The sequence below is a fragment of the Apis mellifera genome, linkage group LG14 (genome assembly GCF_003254395.2).
Source record: "Apis mellifera strain DH4 linkage group LG14, Amel_HAv3.1, whole genome shotgun sequence".
Classification (NCBI taxonomy): Eukaryota; Metazoa; Arthropoda; class Insecta; order Hymenoptera; family Apidae; genus Apis; species Apis mellifera.
In genome coordinates, this window is record NC_037651.1 from 1,385,737 (window position 1) to 1,403,342 (window position 17,606).

General features: G+C 28.8%; 1 protein-coding gene across 1 annotated transcript in view; it reads right to left on the reverse strand.

The window, feature by feature from the left end:
* Positions 1 to 17,606, reverse strand: part of LOC411617 (inactive rhomboid protein 1) — a 377,697-nt gene that overhangs the window by 334,606 nt on the left and 25,485 nt on the right. Inside the window, exon 2 of the mRNA XM_016916296.2 lies at positions 10,754 to 10,990. The gene's annotated coding sequence lies outside the window, so the exon portion shown is untranslated. The remainder of the gene's footprint in view (positions 1 to 10,753; positions 10,991 to 17,606) is intronic.

A 17,606-nucleotide genomic window follows, 5' to 3' on the forward strand; every position in this document is an offset into this window, starting at 1 on the left:
TTAAAAAAATTCTGTATATTTTTTTGTTTTCTCTGTATATTAGATTATGTATATTTTTTTTCATTTATTTTTGCAATTAAAAAATAATAAAGATAAATATTGTTCGTCTGTATCGAATCTAAATCGTCCATTCTATTTATTCAGAGCATAGAAGAAACCTCTAATTTTTCTTCGAGTTTGAATCTAATATAAAAAGAAAACCCGAAAATTATAAATAAAACGTCGTATTATTATCTTCTATTTCGCACTCTTCCTTCAAATCTTATACCCATATAAACAAATACCCATAAATACCAATATCGTAGTATTTTTTCAAAAAGTGACACAATTAACAACGAACGAACGTATAAGATCTAACTAAAAATTTGCCGAAACATGAAAATGTCAATGAAGACAAGAATGAGCAAAATGTTCGTGCAATTCGCCGATTGTAATTCCACCACGGATTTCAGACAATTTAAATTGTCTTCCGCGGATGAAAGAGCATTATGGCTCGGCCGGGACCTACTTTCCACAGTAAATTACTATCGTGAGTTCACCTTTAGGATGCAATTTACCTTTAGGATGTATGAGTCTTCTATTCGGTATCGATGTGGCTCCTCATCTAACGAGCGAGGAAGGATTCGATCCATCTCGAGCGTTGCGGACCATTTTAACACTTTCCACGCTTTCGTCTCGATCAACAGTTTCAGATATTCAGGGCAAGTAAGGAAAGTTGATGGCGGAACAATTGTTCCGGCCCGGTTTAAAAGTTTCGAATGGCGATTGGATAACGTTCTATCTCACTTATCCGGAGTGTAAAAACGATTTATCTTCCCACGATAAACTGTTCCTCAATGGTTCTTCTCTCCGTTTTATGATTGAATTGTTTTGACGAATTATTCTTATTTATTTTTTATTTTCGTGTTACACACGTTTAAATCGTTGATATTGTTTTAAAAAGAAATGAATAAATAAATTTGGTTGCATTAATTTTTTAAAAAATCATGAAAATTTCACGAAAATTAATAATCAAATGTTCGTTACGCACGCAAATTTTCAATATAAAATTTTTTAATTAACATTTCACAAATATCACAATTACTCCAATTTTCCAATTTAGAAATATTTTGGATAGACATTTAAAATTATCAAAATGAAAAACATTTTACGCTTGTCAAAATGTAATTTCTTATTTAAAATACTGTTATTCTGCGAAAATCAATATCAGAAATCATAATTTTATTACATCTGACTTTTTTCTCACATTTCGCATCGATATAAACTCGATACCAATTGGACCAATGAGAATCTCGCGCGTGTACGATATTTAAAATTATACACCATTTATCGGGGCGCGTAAGTAGATTCGTAGATTTTAAAATAAAAATCTTTGCAATAAAGAGAAATCCAGCTTAAGGCCATGGAATTCCAGCTAACGTGGATAAAAATGTAAATTCTCGTATCACCGGGCTATAACGGTTTTACGACGAATAAGTCGAGCGAACTTGAGAAGCGGAATCGTACAATTCCCCTTTTCTTCGGGGACATAATGTAATTTCTAACGGTGGATCGAGCCGCTTCGCTTAGGGAGCTTAGTTCGCTATGCAATTTACCCGGGTTATAAGTCGAGTATCGACCTCCCCTATAATACACTTTGATCCGAAAAATACGATTGAATCAGTACGGATTCCAATAACACGAGTTGCTGCTGAATTTACCTCTCTCTTTCTTTGTTTTTTCTCTATCTCTCTCGAATCGAATCGAATCGAATCGAATCGATCATTTCATCCACGCGATCGACAGACATTTATTTAATCAATGAATTAATTTATTCGATTGAATTTATTATAGTTTAGATAACACGGTTTATATATTGTTAATTAAATTGAAATTGAATCATACGTAAACATTCTGAATAATGCTGGTAGTATTTACAATATCTAAAACACAGATTTTTATTTAGATAAATGTTTGTATTCAAATAAAATTATATCGAAATACAATTTTTCTTTGTTATATCTTTGTTTTAAAATAATATTTTATTAAAATAAAATTATTGTCTGTTACTTTATTTTAAGTAATGTTATTTGAATGACAATATCTTTCCTTTTAACATAATTTTGATTTTTGCTTTGAACTTTATTTTATAGAATGAAATCTGTGCTTTTATAATAAAGATTTTTAATTATTATAAAAATGATTCAATCTAGGTATGAATATCATATCATTTATTTATCATCTATTTATCTCTTCACGACTAATACTACTTGTTTAATCGTATGTATATCTTATTTGATTTATATTTTCTATTGGTTTCTTCTTATTTTCTTAGTATGACGGGTCTTATCTACTTCTCTTCTACTTGTCTAATCACGACTGATTTATACTACTTATCGAACTGTAAAGAGATTATTTGTTTATTTTGTAAATGTATCTTATAAATCGAGTTTCCATCAATTTAACACAATTAATACTTTTATGAACGTAATAAAGAAGTTGAAAAATATAACGAAAAAAATATAGCAAAGATAAAGCATGAAAATAACATCGATTAAAGTTCAAAAATTGAAGGAGTACTGAATGTAATTTAATCTAATAATCATAATTCATGCACAAATTATTAAATGTTCGAAGAAAATTAATTGGCCAGAAATTCCAACGATTAAAATGAACTTCCCTGCCTCTAAATTCCTCTTTATTCATCGATAGAAGCTAATCACTTTGTCTCTAGAAAGTATTCCAACTTTCTGAGACATTCATCCTATCTGGAATCTTCTCTTCGAGCCTTCCTTTGATAATGATAATGAACGTCCATGATAATGAACGTTCACGTATCGGAGTTTAAAGAATTTCTAACTTCTTCTAAATGGTTAAAAATTAACTTGTTTCAATCCTTTTGAATACGTTGTCTATTCTATACAATTTTTCCTCTATGAAATTCTATAGAAATTTCATTATATAAAAGTCTCTCCCTCTTTTATGTTATAATTTTCTCTGCTATAACATCATTATTTTCATTTAACTCAGTTATTAAATTAATATTCAAAATATTACTATATCTTAGACTCTATTAAAGAATTTTTTATTAAAAAATTGTTTGTGAACAATAGAAATATTTTTACTGGATTAAAACAAACTTGTTTATTCTTAAACTTTTTTCTTTATTTTTATTTTAAAATCCTTTCTCTTCTATATTATTATTCTCTCTTGTTATTTTAATAATGATATAATTTTAATATCAATAAATTTTGATTAAAAATATATTGCACAATTTTTTTCATAAAAAAAAAATATTTTAGAATTTTTTATTTTTAATCCTCGCGTGCAGAAAGAAAACTGACAATGTTTAAAATTATACTCGCTCTCCCTATTTATATTTATAGACGTGTAAACTAAAAATGAGACATAAACATAAACACGTGTTTAACAGATAATAAAATCCTTCCTTCGTTTCAGTTACCCCTGACCTTTATTCTCTTACAAACCTCTCCTTTCATCATACTTTCCACTAAGGATTGATCTTTCAAACTGTATGTAAAATCCTTTACATACTTCGAGACAGTTTAAATATACATCGTTTAACCTCGATTTAATTTCCAACGAATTATATTCTCGTACTTTTCGTTTATTATTCGCGATTATATCAAATTAATTAATTAAAAGTCAAAGAGAAAATTCGAATTTTTTATTTGTTATTATTGTATTTCTGGTTTATATTTCTACATTGAAAGAACTTTTCGCAAAATAACCAAGAAACAAACAATTATTATAATTTTTTTTTAAATTCAAAAGTTGAAAGCAATATATACATCCTTGATAAAATATTTTTCGATTTTAATATTAAATAATAAGAAATATATATTGAAAAATAATAAAAAGATACGTATCTATTAATTCTTCAATAAATTTGCAAATAACTTGTTTGTACAATAATATCCTTGAAAAAAAAAAAAAGAAAATTTTCAGATCAACAACTATCTAGATATATTCGTAGATTCAAAAAAAACTTTTCATTATACGTATAAGGAGATACTAAATTTTCCAAGAAAAAAAATTACGACGTTCATATCACGTATCAAAACTTGTTTCTCATTGTCGGAGACCACTACTGGACCGTGCAACGATGCACGAGAGAAAAAGAGAGAGAGAGAAAAAAAAAATTCTCTAATCTACACGCGAAACTCCATTTAATTACAATGAGAAAGTGGAAAACTGATATACACGCGCTGTATACGAAACGAAACTCATTTACTCACAGCCATTATACCGTTTTTCAATAGCGACATACCGATGCAATCTCGTGTAATGCGGGAAATTTCGCCATGGCGGAAAAAAAAAAAAAAAAAAAATCCGGGAGAGTAAAAAAAAAAAAAAAAAAAAGTGGTGGTAGAAACACGAACACGTAGGCCCATTTTTTGGAGGTTTTTTCGGGCGAGAGAGCCGGAGGAACGGCGGGGGGAGGGGGAGGGGGGTGAACGAATCAATTTCCCCGAGAGCTGCAAGTCTGCGCAATTAACCATCGAATGCGAATTTTACGGTTCGTTCGTGGACTAGCAACTAGCAAAAATCGAGATTTTTTTTCCCCCTCCTCTCCCCTCTCTCCTTCTCCCTCTTGTATTTCAACCGAGTTACTACAATCTATCGAACGACGATAGAAGAGTAGAAAGAGAAAGAGAGAGAGAGAGAGAGAAAGGTGTAAGCGTAAAAAGAAGAATCAAGGATGAAAAAAGAGAGAGAGAGAGAGAGAGAGGGTGAAATGCGCTTGACGGTGCGCAGTTCATTTTAAACGCACTGATTGATGAGCGAACCTGCAACCAATGGGTTCCAACCCCTGGACACGTCTGTCTAACAAAGCTCGCTTCTCTGAATTGCTCGGCTACCCCCTTTGCAAGTCGAGCCGGGAAATCTGTATTCTTTCAACGGGGCTGTTGTAAAAAGGGGCTGTAGGATTATTTTATTCGTTGTGAATCGTTCGTGAAACGCGGCTACCAAAATATTTCTCCGGATACGTGCAGTTTTATCGTGTTGTTTGAAATGGAACTTTTTTCGAAAGAGATCTGCACGGATTGGACAGTGATAGGCGGTTTCGCGAGAATAATTGTGTTAATGTTAAAACTTTTTTTTATAACGAATTGGAATAATTCGAATAACGAAATATAAAAAAATATATAAAAAGTTTAAAGAATAATTGAGATCGAGGGATTAGTTTTTAAAAGGGAAAAGTAACATTTTAAAATTTGGAATTACTTTTTTTCAATTAGTTATATCGAATCTTTCGCGAATTTCAACAATAATTTCACGAGATATTACAAAATTCAAATTTAACATTATTCTTGGATTTTGGAATACGTTAATTTTAAATCAATATTTTTATAATAATAATTTTAAATTAATTTCATTTTATTTGTTTATTTGTTAAAATAGTTTTATTCAAAATATATAAATGATAATATTGTCTTTAGTCATTTTTTTAATTAATCTATAAAAACATTAAAATAATCTTTAGATATACAATAAGAATGAATCGTTTCCATGTTCGAATGATAATAAATAAAATAGTTTTAGATATTCTAATAGAATAGAATGGAACGATAAATTGTCTCCGACTTTGAATTCGGATCATTCTGACTCACTCTGACTCGCGGTTCATTTTCTATATTGATTAATATAGAAAGATTTGCAATTTGCGAACCCCAGCAAGTTTTCTCCCTTTTCAATCCATTGATCGACTAAACCGGAAGCACTTTCATTTTCGTTGTTACTCGAAGCGGAAATAAGACAAACGTCCCTCGATTACTTTTTTTTTCCTTTCGTTAATCTAAATTTCGCGATTCTTTCGATGCGTATAAATTAAATTTCTCGCAAATCCTTTAATCTTTTAATTCTTTTAGTTTGATTCATTGATAGAAATCTTAATGTTATCATTTAGAAACATATTTCGAAATAAAAAGTATTTTTGTAAAGATTACAAAGATAATTGCTTGCGATAAATAATATTAAACTTGAAGAAAATTAAAAAATAATGTTTTTTGGAATAAAAATAATTTTGATGAATCAAAAGTTTGTTGTTATTCGTTGGTTCAATTGTTTGCATAAGGATATCCATTCAACACATCAAGTTAATTAAATAAGTTGCTCATATTTGTAAATAACACAATAAATAATATAAAATAAACACTCTGTTGAGAGAAACAAACTCAAGCTCGTTTCTTTTACAATTAACAGAAATACAGATCGTTAATGTTAAGCATACATTAGCGTGTAAATATCTTTTGTAAATAATTTTATATTCCAATTTCGACAGATGTACTTATTGTTCATTTATTCCTAACATTTTTTTCTTCTTTTTCTTTTTTTTTTTTTTTTCCATTCTTCGAGTTGGTTGAATAAAATCGATGGATTTTAACGCGACGGTCGTGCAATCAAAAATGATTTATTTTTCCATTCCCCTATTCGTTATCGCATGACAAAGGAACGGGGTAGGTTTCTAATAAAATCGTAAATAAAACCTCTGGGTCCTATTGTAGTCTTGACGAAAGGAGATTGAAAGAGAAATGGGCGAATTTAAATACTTCTTTTCGATCCGATCTTTTAATTCGATTCAAAAAAGTTTAATAAACATTATTATTGAAATTTAAATTATCGTGGGAATTTTATTAAGATCAAAGAAATATTTTCGTTTATTTTTATTTTTATTGCATTATTTCATTAATAAATAAATTAATTAATTTTTTTAAAGGAATAGAAATTAGTTAATTAATTAAACGAAACCTGCAATTTTAATAATATATAATATAGCAGGGTATTTTTTTTAATTATAAAAGATTATCGAGTTCAACATTTTCTTTGTAAAAAGTTAAATAATTATATATATCGCTTTATTTGATTATTAATATAATTAATATATAATTATATATAATATAATTAATATATAATTATATATAATATAATATATAATAATATAATTATATATAATATAATTAATATATAATTAATATATAATTAATATATAATTAATAAATAAAAGATTTCTTTCCTCGTTGTTATTTATTTTATTTCGTAAATTACAAAAAAGAAGATAATCATAAGCGTTCATAATATTATATTCTTTAAGTGAGACTTTGAAAATAAGAAAAAAAAAAATTTGATGAACGAATTCTAACAATCGTCACGTCGTTATTTTCTCAGACTTGGCAAGAAAAGAATTGAAAAATCTGATTTATAATTCATCATAGAGTGTAATAAAAAAAAAACGGTCGGTCTTATATATCTATAAAACAAATTACTCATATGTAACGGCCAATTACGACTGCCCATTACGTTCCTCGATTTATTATATAATGTTTATCGCTCTCCAGAGCACAATCCGTACCGTGAACATTATAAATGCAAATGAATTGCCCCATTGTTCCCCAAACATGCATATAATATTCGTATACATTACAATTACAATAAAATCGAATTTTATTATGATCATCGATAATTTTTTCTTTTTAGATTTGTTCGCGAATATTTTAATAACTTGCCGATAATCTGCGTCAGAATGTGCATAATAAGCAATATAAACTGAAAGAAGATGATTCTTTGTTCAAAAATAAGTCGAAAATGTAGAATGACAATTTTCGATATAAAGCTTCCTTTTCGAGTAAATTAATTATTGAAGTTCCATGAGCGTGCACTTGAGAGAGAAACGATTGGAGATGTTTCTTCGCGTTGTATTCATAATTTTAAACAATGCCATCACTCATATATTACAATGTACAATCTCTTATCGTTCCTATAATTACGTCTAATTATCTTTCGAGTTATTGGCACAAATACAAAGAGATACGTTCTGCCAAAACTTCTCAAGTGCTCTCGCATAGAATTTCAGAAAGTGAATTTTCTGAAAAACGAGACCTCGTATCAAAAATTCTCATTTCTACATTTTCGATTTATTTTTGCACGAAGTATCGACCTCCTCTCTGAATCGTAATTTTCGATACGTATTATTGTATACAATGTCATTCTTCAATTAATACATTTATTATTATGAAATAAAAATTCGAGAAGGAAATACACTAATTATATTAAATAATTAGCAAGAAACAAATTTCAATCAAATGCATATTAATTTATATCTATCCTTTTCTCTCGCGAGTTATATATAAATGGAACACCGTCGTAGCATTGCGGTATCGATTGGCATTCACCACTGGGATACAATCGCGTGCTTGGTAATAATTTAGCATTCTTTAAATACAAAACTTCTCCAAAGTATTTCACAATCGCGATTTAACGAGAAATCAACTACGCGAAACGCGCACCGGGGAACGAATGAACTTTGGATTAGCCTTGAACCGCGATTACCCTTGTATAGCCAGCTCCACTTCGATCGCGGTTTCCACATCTTTTGTTTTTGTAGAACGTGTTCAAAACGAGTCCAGAAATCTTTTTCTATTACCATTTATAGGTAATAATATTTTAAAAGGTATATGCTTAAATATATGCTTTACTAAAAATAATTAAATTGTTATTTAATAATATGAAATGAATTTTATTAAAATCGAACAAAAAATAACTTTGATTTATATCTATTTAAGATAATTAGAAAATATTTTTGCATTCTTTAAATTCGAGTTTGGGATGAATAAAAATTTAGATGAGAAAAATATATCATTTTATCTTTACATTCTTTAAAATTTGAATACTTGAATTAAATAAAAATAAAAGATATATTAAATAAGATATATAATATTGGAAAATATTTTGAAATTTCTGAGAAAATTAATTTACAATATATTAAGCTACTTTATCTTTGCATCTTTTGTATATTAGAAACGTATTTGAATTAAATAAATCTCAGAAATATACGTATCAATATTTCTCAAAAACTCTTGAAGAAAAATATATTTTCCATTATTATAAATTAACGTTTGTAAATAATCTTTGAAAAAAAATTCTTTTCCATTCATCATAACCATATCTCATGCAAAAGATGCAAAGGAGCAGAAACATATTTTCTTTGAATTTTCATTTATTTATTTATTTATTTTTTTTCATTTTTATAATATTATTCCTATTCACGATTTTACCATCTCGTTCCTTTTGTCATGTTTCATCCTTTGATTTACGTCAATTACAGATATTTCTCACCCGTGACATTAGAATCCTTATTACAGCATAGATAATGTGGCTTTTACCGAAGGTGTTAGAACGACACAGCCGCAATTGTGGTCGCCATGTCGCCAAACGTTCCATGGCGGTATGTCAGGTCGACATGCTAAACCACGAAATTCACTTTACAAGCCACGATGCCCGTACTTGAGGGCCTAACGCTGCTAATGACGCCTTGATCTTTTGAATTTTTCAATTTCCAAATAAATGTTTAATTTTCTCACAATTGTGAGAATGAAAAAAAAATGTAAGTAAAATAATGAGAATTGAATGCCTTAGCAGTTTTGAATAACAAATCACGTATATACATGTATATTCTTGTTCATAAATATAGTATTATTAAGAATGAGATATTTCTTAATCATCTTTTGAGTTACGATTTTTTTTTCAAAATAAGAAAAATTTGAAAATCTAACTAATAATTTTATTGTAATAGAAGAAGAATGGAAATTTTGAATTAAGTAAGAAAGTCGTTTTGATCCTCTTATATAAAGTATAGTAATGAAATTATATTGAAATAAATGGTAAAAATCATTAAAAATAATTTTCAAAGGTGATCTATAAATTAAAATAATCATTGCTCTATAAATCGTTAAATTTAAATACTATAAATACATATTTTAGAATATAATTATTATTATTATTTTTTTTTTTTAATAATCTGCATAAATCATTATATCTTATTCTATAATTGGAAATTATGAGTGATCTTAATTATTTTATAGTAGTGAGACTTAGTAATTCATAATTTTAAGTAATTCATAATATATATTTCAAATATTATAAAAACAATAAAGACAAAGATAAATTTTGGTAATTATATTAAAATCATTATTTAAAAAATATAATTTACTTTTAATTCTAGAATGAATAAAATAATTTAATCATAAAAAACTTTTATTATTACCTTTTTGATAAAATCATATTTCCATAAGAATTTATTTATAAACAATTTATTCATAATAATATACAATAATAAACAGAGAAAATTTTAAAGATACGATATAGAATTCTCTAATATCGTTAAAAACTGATCTTCCATGTTAATTCCATAAAATGAAATAAAAAATGCATAATTTCATATTAATAATTTTCTTTGCAAATATTATAAATCATATAAAAATCAATTTTATTTCTTTCGAATAATTTTCAACGTATCATATCATATCAATATAGAACAATATAAATTTTTTCAAAAAAATTATCCAAGTCGAAGCATCTCCCAAAACTTTTTCCTTGAAAATAGGTTAATACTCTTCCAAAGAGAACAACGTGCTGCATCGATGAATGCATTAAAAATTACACAAACTCATTCAAAAAAAAAAAAGCAAAGTTGATCTCTAAAAATTTTTAAAATTATCAAATTATTATATTTGAATATCACTCGATTCTCATCTAAAGCATTATCATATCATCGAGAAACATATATTCCAAGTCGTAACATTATTTTATTCAATTTCTTCTGTCGTGTTTCATTTCAAAACAAACAAAATAAAGAGCACGAAAGGGAAGACGAAATTGAACCGAAGTTAAAAGTTCATCGCCCAGATCCACCGTTTGTCCTTACAAGCTAATACACGAAAGGAAATTCTTTTGAACGAAACTGCATCCCTACCTGTTCTGTTGTTCGTCGACAGTGACAGACGGGAGGGTTGTTAGACGTTGGCGGAGGCAACGGGGTTGCTCGCCCCGTCGCGATGCTCACCGGCCCTCGAATCGCTCGAGAGCGGCCAGACCCTCTTTCGCGTCCTTTGATCTGCCAGCAACCCCCAAAACGAGCACTACACCATGCTCCTCGGTCCTGTTCAATTCACCCCCTTCCTCCTCCTTCGGCCTACGCATGCCAAGAATTCTGAAAGCATTAGAGGAAGGAACACGTGAGAAACGTGAAAGCGGATGGATTTCTTTTCGAATAAGACGAATTTTTCTTGGGGAGAGAAATCTGAGAGATGGAAACGATGTTTCCCGCGAATACGTTACAAGCTTTTACGAAAATTTGGAATCAATTTTTCAATCGCTTACAATATTTCCTTATACAGTGTTTCGTTTCTTGTCAGAAATAAAAGGACTATAATTATATAAGTACAGAATCTCGATTGAACAATTGAAAAAAAATGTTTATTAATCTATCGAGTATAATTTATTTAATGATAATGAGATTTCTTTATCTTTTTTTTCATTTTGAATTTAATTAAAAAATCTTAAATTCTTGAATTTTTAAAATATTGAGATTCTGTCGAGATTAATTAAAATTAAAACAATTGGAAAATTAGATTATTTGGATTGCAATTTTTCTTAATCTTTTAAATATTTAAAAATAAAATAAAAATATTCTCTTTTTCTTATGATTTCATTGAAACGATAAAAAATAAAATTCTCTTATTGTGTTTAATATATAAGGATAACAAATATTATCTTATTATTGATCAAAATTTCATCTCAATATTAAAGTTAAATCTATTAAAAATTTTCCAATCTATCGACTTTTAAATTCAATCATTACAAATCATCTTCGAATTAAACGATCATAGATAATACAGCGTTCTAAATAATCTAATCACGAATCGTTCACGAAAAAATTAAAAATATCTCGAATCTTGCACATTTAACATCCTCGTTAAATTTCATGCTTTTCAAATAATAATCAAAATCGTACATAAAACAATATTTTGAAACATTTCAATAATTCATTTTAGAATTTTAAAAAAAATAAATCGAAGCTATTCTCCCTAAAAAGAGACCCTCGAATATCGAGCGATGAGGACATCGATTGTTTCGATCAAACACGACGAATCTTCTATTCTCTCGGCATATAATAAAGAAATTTAATCATAGCCAGACAGTTGAATAATAGAGACGGCAAATAAATTAAATGCATCACAAGCTTGAACGTTTCTCTTTTCACAACACCTTCATTATTCCATTCATCTTCGGCACGTATATACACACGGGCAAGGAAACTCGTCACATAATAACAATTATTAACCCTTCCTTTGTGCACCATTTCATCATCCCGTTAATGTCCTTCTCGTTAATATCCACGGATTCCACGTGGTTCTACCATGCGAAACATCGGTACAGGGCTGTAATAACTGTCAGGTGCGGGGACGTAATTACCAGCAGCCTGTGTGAAAGCAACACCAGTTTCGAGAGGAAGATTTGTTTTGTTCCGGGAATCGTGACGCTTGAAAGCGTGTGTTGAAACGGAATCTTGAAACACGCCCCCGGAATTTCAAATACCCTTAATTTCTTTAATTCATTTTAGTCTTCGAACTTCATTTGAATCCATAACGTGAAAAATAATAATTTTCCTCATCGATCCAATCGAAGAATGCGAATTTGTGAATTGGAAATAATTTTTATTTCGAATTTAAGGGTCCATTTAATTTATGACTCGTTTAAGAAATAATACTATTTGAAATAATTTTTCGACTCAAATTTAAATAATTAAATAATCTGTTGTGATGTATAATTGTTCAAAATTGTTCAGGTTTAAGAATAATTATTCTATAATTATTTGAATACGCCATGGAATATATTCGAAAAATATTTCTACTTCAATACGATGTAACACGAATCCTTATTATTAAAATAATAATATTATTACGCTCTAACGCTATTATGGATCAAAGTCAGTTTGCACGAAGAGTATACACCACTCGTATACCTTTCGATGTAGCTAAAATGCTAATGTGTACACCCTTCTTTACACCTAACGCAATATAAACCCGGCCCCCAAGAAGAAGCTGAATGTTTAATCGATTTTATCACAGGTACAAGCAATTTCATTAGCCGAGCAGCCATGTTGTTTAACCGTACACCCTAACCCTTAAAGCTTAACATTTTACAAAGGGGTTGATACACGGATAGATTAATATTTCGGTAAAATCGTGGCTCACCATCGGGGATCGGGATTAACATAAATTCACGCAAAAAAACCGGGCCTCGCATGTTCCATGTATCACGCGATATCAACGTTTCTTTATTAGTTTCCACTATGTAATCGTGGAACACACACGATTCTTTCCTCGTAAAAGCGTGTATCCAACGAGGAAAAAATTAATAACTGTATCATTACATGGGGATGATGGTAATTCTCTAAATGTCTCGAAATAATATCTCTTTTTCAATGTTCGATTACTTTTTTCGAACGATTTAAAATTTAATTTAAATTTAATTAGAAATTTCAAGGAAATTTCTCATCGACCTATTAAACGCTCGGCACACATGCTCAATTTTATCTCTAAGCTTTGCCTCTATTTCGCGGCAAAAAAAAAAAAAAAAAAATTAACCTCGTTTTAACCCGTTGGTCCGCGGATCGAAAATCAATAATTTTAAAGACCTCGTGCCGACACTTGTCCTCGAAAGAGGATTTAAATATCCGAAGATAAATTGTTTTTAATCGAGAATCTTTGAGATATTAAATATTGTAATTACATAATTTTCATTTAGTTGACAAATAAAATTTTCTAATGATTTGGTAAAAAAATTGGTAATTATTATTTTAAGATAATTAATTATAAAATGATATAACGTGATATTGATAATTGAAAAAAATGAAATTCAAATAGAGACTTGACTTATCCTTCGAATATCATATCAATATGTATTATGAATATTTTTCACCTTTCTATAGATTTTTAAATGTGTAAACATTCATAAATAATAGTTCATTAATAATCTTCGTGGTACAAATTATATAAAATACAAATAATAACTTCATATAAAAAATTCGTCGACAGTCATAATTTTATTTTATATAGAAAACTATAACATATACGAAATTATATATGAAGCAATTATTTATTAATGGAATATCATTTTAAATTGAAATTAATCCTTAAAGTTTCATTATTTTAAACTGTAAAATATCCAACTTTGAACATTTCTACTTATTATAAAAAATATTTCCAGTTGAAATTGAAATGCAAAACATGAAAAAAAATTTAATTTCTCACTCTCAAAGAGATTTATTTCCTCGAAGAAAATAATTCTCTCTGCTATAATCCATTACATGTACGCAAATTCAAAAAATCAGATTTTTCAAAATCTTTCAATACCCTTGTTACGCAAGCTTCGATTATTATATTAATTTAAACCGCCTCCCATCGAATAACCCAATCTAAATCTATCCCCAATCTGTTTATATCCCATTTACTATCCGATAATATCAACCGAAAGTTAAATTAACTAAACATTTTCTATTGCGAGGCCCAAGTTAAGCCCTTGTCGCCAAGGCAACATTTCAAGAAAACGCCGAGGGCGTATCTGAATGGGCAATGATCGTCGAGACCGTTCACCTCTATCTGAAAACTTAACTGCTAACGGTGTGGCAGCCTCGATCGATCGACGTCCCGACATAACTTCCCATTACCTTTCACCCTCTTTGAGAAAGGTGCAGAAGGAAGGAACAGAGGGCGGGATATAAAAATTTATCTCGTTTCGAGGTGTGAAAAAACGAAAGAAAGAAAGGAAGGAAGGAAGGGAGAAAAGGAAGAATCCTATTTATCTCAATTTCTCCTCGCCCAATACGACAACGAGGAATCGACGAGTCGCTTCGGTTAAGAACGTGATGCTCGCTAAACGACGTAACTTTTATCGGCCAGCATCTCGACTTTGCAAACTGAGTTGTTACAAAGGGGGACAGTCGCGTCGGCTGATGGGTGGAAGAGGTTGGAAGAGGTTCGAAAGTCGTTTAAACTTGAACGAGGGTTTGGCGCCACCACTTACACCCGAATTGCCCGGCACAGCCGCGAGGAAAAATAAAGCGAGGGGCTCGGATACATTCATCGCATCGTCCTGACGTTTACACATTTTCGAGGGTGCGCAGTTTGCAAACAGAGCGTAATCTTGGATAAACGTGTGCGTGCACCGTAGTGCTATTGATCTTTTCAGAGAGGAACGGTGGTAGAACTTTGGCTAATTGGTTATTTAAGTGTTTTATTAGTTGTTATTCGAGATGGTGTATTGGGAAGTTATATTATATGTTATTTAATTAAATTAATAACTTAGAAGTTGAATAAGGAGAGAATTTGTTAGATATTATACCTAGAAATTGTTGATCCCTTGAAATTAAAGATATTTTCTGTGTATGTCTTATAGGATCATGAAAACAATCCTAATCCATTTGAGCATTCAAGAAATTTGTCATATAAAAAATTAATAATTTTTATTTTCTTATTTCTGAATTATCTAATTAAAGATGGAATAGATAGAGAATTGATCTGGATATTTATCAACCATAATTCATATAAAAATAATTCTAACAAATAAATATGACCAGTTTTGTATCTTATTTCAATCAAAAATTAATAAAATCCAACTTCAAATCATTGATTTCTCAGTCAAATATAAAAATATTTGCATCTTATATGAACTTAACCTTGATCTATGTAAAAAGTCTAAAAAATAGAGATATTTTCTTATTTTTATGACAGACATATCATAATCCTGATGACAAAAATTTAATCTATCAAAGAATCTAATGAATCTGAAATAAATATATAATGGCCATCTTAATTCCCTAAATTTTCTTTTCCCTAAAGTTTCTTTTCAAATATATTTCAAGATTCTAATTTATTTAAAGAATTCTAAAGAATTCATTTAACAAAGACATAATCATTTTATCATCTGTATCCTACTTCTGTCAAATATGTTCATCCTAATCTATCCAAAAATTCTATCAAACAAGGATATATTAAGCAATTTTCTTTTTCTCTATTCCCATATGATTCTCAAAATATTAATTAAAAAAAAAAAAAAAACTATAAAAAGAATCCATAAAAGATAAAATAAAAATTGCTATTTAAATGGCTACATAAATCTATATTCAGGCGTTTTTTTTTTTTCCATTATCATAAAAATTACCTATCAAAAATATCAATAGGAAAACAGCGTGTTTTGCCAATAGCCAAATATAGATTGCTATAAGTCTCATTGAATATTGCCATTAATATGCAATTTGCCTTTACTAATCGTTCTTCTCCAGTACGTGGAAAGTTACTACTCAATATCCATACAGTCGATATCGACGCGAATGCGAGCTTCGACTACCTCGGTTTAATCAACGAATCTGCATGAACGGAGTTACAGCAGTGATTCAATCAAATTTCGTTGGATATTTCAATATCGGCCGATTGAATTTTCGAGGGAAAGCACGGACGTATATACGAATATGTTTTCCTCTTAAAAACTCGTGAAAGTTCCGCGAATTTTCGAGGAGAACGCAAAACAATACCGACCTCGCTACGAAATTTCATTTCCAGGAATTATTAAATTATTTCGTGCGATCGTCACGATTATTAAATACGGAACAATATCGCGGAATATTTTTATAGTTTTTATTAAGTAGTTTTTATTGGTTTTTAAATGAAATAATAATGATTATTAAAAGAATAAATATATTTAGGTTATGTGTACATTAGAGAAATTGAAATGTAATTAAGAAATAGGAAGAATTATATAATGATATTAATTTTATAATTTTGATAAGTTACAACTTCGAAATATTCATACGTTTATATTTTCAATCTTTTTTTTTATTTTATTTTAACATTTTATTATTTTTATTAGTTTTTTGTCATATCCATACGATATTCGTTCATTCATTTATAATAATTATAATTTCTATGTTCAAAATGAAATTTAAAACTTTTTCTCATAAACGAGAAAAATTCTGTTTAGGAGGTTTAAAAACGTAAAATGTTAAATGTAAAACACTCTACTTTCGCGTTTACGTTCATAAAAATATGAATTTGCATAAATATCCTATTTATGCAATAGCTCACGAAAATATTCAAATGCTATCTTACAGAGAGATTTATTTAAACCGAAAATTCTGGTGAAAATTCGTGTGTATATAGAGTATAATGGAATAACTTTTTTTTTTTTTTTTTTGACAGAAAATCCTTTGAGGGAGTGAAATTCTCTTTCGATATTCCTTTATATTTTAGAGATTATCTACATATAATTGGCAATATATTTTATTTTTCATGTTACAAAATCTGAATCTCATTTTGTATGTTTAAAATTTTGCTCTATCTCGTACAATCAAAAACACTGTACAAAAAAAACATTGAAACTTTACATTAAAGATTATTTCACTTATTAAGATTTACAATTTTTATACAATGTGCAAATGTAAATTTAACGTGTATATTTTTACTGTTAAAAGTTTTATTTATAATTCGAATAGTTTCATAATAATGTATATTATGTATATAATATTAATATTTCGATAAGAATTTTTATATTAATGACCTAGTTTCATCGATACGTATCCAAATTTTGTCGGATTGTGAAAATAATGCTTCGTCAGATTAATTATGTGGGAAAGAGGTTAGCCAAATATACCTTATATTTACCGTTCAATACCTGTATTATTAAATAAATTGATATAACGAAAAAAGTACAACGAGTGCGCAGCGCATAAAATCAACAACGACTAAATGAAAGGAAATTGAAAACGG